The following is a 3566-nucleotide window of genomic DNA, read 5'->3' on the forward strand; positions in this document are numbered from 1 at the left end:
CAGGCAAAAAATTCCTCATTCCAATCATCATTAATCTATATTGTTAACTGGCGTCCAGGCTTGTATGTTGGTATTATTAGCCCAAATGTTGAGCCCAGTAGGACAAGGCATTTAATCTAGGTAGGCCCATCTGGCCCATGTCTTACAATTTTCTTTTCTGAAGAGAAATTATTAGATTGCTCATAATAAAGCATAGTGTTCAAAAAGAAAATTGAGAAGTGTGTCCATTTAATTTATTGCAGTTGGATTATCAAATTTGTATTTAATAAGTACTAGTCTTAGTTGATGTGTTAAAAAGATGAAAATTATGGACAATTTTGATAGGCCGTCTATGTATTTGACAATTGATTGAAACAGTGGGAATAGTAATTTTATTAAGATTCAGAAGATCACCAAAGGAAAGAAATCAAGGCAACTTTCATGAAATAAAAATTTATATAAAAAACTACATTAAAAATAAGTATTAATTATAATATAATGGAGAGAAAATGACAGGTCATTCAGCGTGATAAAAAATTGTCCGGGTTTGGATTAGTATTCGGTCCCACTCTAACGCCCACCCGATTAGTATTCGGTCCTCTCTCTTTAGTGAGTCTATCGTGTGGTTCTTTTGAACTCAAGCGACACAAATAGGTAAAAAAGAAAAATTGAGTTGCATTGTTATAATTGAACTCAAAAAGGGCAGAGGTATACCGCACATATAGGACGCGCTATAGTATAGCGTCCTGTATAAATGCGCTATACCTACTTAAAAAGCGGGCCGTCACCTTTCCCGACCAGAGGAGTGGAGTCCCCCAAACCCCCATTCCAGTGATTCCTATCACCCCCCCCCCCCCCCTAATTTTTTAAAGCAAAGGATTCCCATTGGAGCCCGTCTGTCCCATAAAAAGTGTATCTTCTCGGTATTATAGCAAGCTAACACCGGATCTAAGGCGTTACTGCGAAATGGATTGCTCGTTTTGGCCCCCAAATCATCAAATCTTCACCTTTCAAAAAATTTTAAATCTAGGTATTCCGGCGTACTTTTTGTTAAAACTCATTATAAAAAATGTGTATTATGATCTATATTTTCTTCGTAATTATTTTGTGATTTAATTAATTTGTTATTTTTTATTCGGATTAGATTATATTTGAGCTAAAAAATTAGTAAAATAGATAAATTATTATTTTATGAATAATTAATGTTATTAGTCGTTATAAAAAATATTTATCAGTTATTTTTTACTGTAGTATATGTATTTTCGTGATTGTTTTATGATTAAATTAATTTGTTTTTTTTTTATCCAGATTAGATTATTTATGTGCTAAAAAATTAGTAAAATAGATAAATTGATATAATATAGTGTTATTATAATGTAGTACCCTTTAGTAATGCTTTTTAGTAATCCATTACAATTACATTATACGTAATTGTAATGTAGCGCCCTTTAGTGTTATGTTGTGCCCGTATTCTTGTTAGAGATCATGCCTAGGTTATGATTATTTATGAAGACATGAGAACTTGTTCTTGATATGTTGAATTACTTGAATCATCCGTATTCATATAAAAAATTTATGAGCACATATCCGCATAATTATTGTTAAGTCCTTGTGCATCTTTTTTCTATTAATTCCTAGGCACATATATATGTGTTATAATTGGATACTTGATTAGGACTGAAATTATGGCACGAAAGGCAAGTCGTGAGATTGAACTACAGCTATCGGCTTATCGCACAGGACATGATGAGAGGATATTTGATTACGAGTGATGCTAGTAAACTCCTCTTTACGTACCATCCATCTAGATTCAGGTGATTACCCATACTAAATTGGGCCTTGTGAGCGTGGTCGATACATGAATTGTGTATCAGGTCGATACATAAATTTTGTAACGGGGTTCGGTGATACATGAATTTTGTATCGGGGTACATAGATCTTGAACCGGTTCAGGCAAGAGGTATGGTCTTGATTATACATAGATATACTTGACTCATTTAGAAGCATTCATTTAATGCTATTTGTTGCATGTCACCTATATATGCTGGTTGGGAGCCTCGACTCCGTTGATTGAAATATGCCATCTTTAAATACCATATCTGAGTAGCGTATGCTCCACTTGTGGGAAATTACTGGGCTTGTTGTTATTGTCGTTGTCATTGTTGTTTGTCGTTGTTGTTGTTATTGTTGTTGTTGTAGTTGTAGTTGTTGTTGTTGTTATTGTTGTTGTTGTTGTTGTTGTAGCCGTCGTCGTCTCTTGCTATATTTGATACATGTTATTCATGAGACTGCTTACTGTTTCAGTTCCGGTCTTTATGATCTATATCTGTGTTGTAAGTGTCATAATGCGTATAGCCTCGCCACTACTTCTTCGAGGTTAGAATTGATACTTATTGAGTATCGACTGTGGTGTACTCATACTATGCTTCTGCACATCTTTCTTGTGCATATCCTCGAGTGGATTCTAGCGAAGCCTTTTGTTGGGCCTAGGCGATTGCTCAGAGACTTAGGGCGAGTTGCACCTCATGGATTCATTTTACAGTGCTTGAGTCCCCGTCTTTTATTATCTCCTGTCTATTTTCTTTTTCTCGGACAACTTTGACTATGTATTCAAACTTGTACTTATTCAGTAGTTGATTGTGTGCTTGTGTCACCTAGTTCCTGGGGGTTGTACTGTTCTGGTCGTGTTCACACCATGCTCTGATTGTATTATATATTATGTTGTATCGAGATCTTTTCCATCTTTATTTATGATCTGACTCTGTTAATTAAAAGAAATTGGACTTTATTCTGGTGATTGTGAGTTGACTTGCTTAACAAATACATTAGGCGTGATAAGGTAATAATATAAACCTTTTATATAACTCCCAACTGCTAGTTGTGGAAGAAGAAGAAGCAATGGGAAAGTAATTGAATTTTTTTTTCATTCTATTTTTGGTGAATTTTTAATAATTATACTTTGGACCAAATCGTATTTTTTATAACTTTGAAACTAATTTTAAATATTTTATAAAACAATGACTTAATTAGCACTTATCATAGAAAGAACATAATTTTTTTAGAACCCCTCCCAAATGAGGAGGATCTACATTGTTTCCACACTTTTCCTCCGTCTTGACCCAAACCTAGAACCTAAATATTGAAGAATTAAAATTTGAGGTTCAAATCCTTAAAGAAAAGACTTGAAATGAGCCCCTAGCCCCCTACTCTCTACCGCTACTAACCTCCAGCTTATCAAGCCTTTAAAAGTGAGGGGTAGAGAGAATGACATAGAGAACAAGAACCAAAGCAAACATTGTTTTCCCGTATATAAGAAAACAATTTATTTGAAGGGCATCGACATCAGTATAAGGCTGTTTGGTGGGTTGGTCTGGGACCGGGCCCGCGGTCCTAACGGGCTAAACGGTCCCGGCGGGCCGGTCATGGTGGGCCGGTCCCTGAATGGGTAGGAAGCCCGTGACGGGCCGGTCTTGTACACGAGGCCCACGAGACCGGGACCGCTAAGCCCGGGACCGGCAGGAGGTCCTGGGCCGGTTCAACCGGGCCTAACGGTCCTAACGGGCTCCAACGGCTATTTTTTTAAAAAA

The sequence above is a fragment of the Nicotiana attenuata genome, chromosome 3 (genome assembly GCF_001879085.1).
Source record: "Nicotiana attenuata strain UT chromosome 3, NIATTr2, whole genome shotgun sequence".
Taxonomy (NCBI): Eukaryota; Viridiplantae; Streptophyta; class Magnoliopsida; order Solanales; family Solanaceae; genus Nicotiana; species Nicotiana attenuata.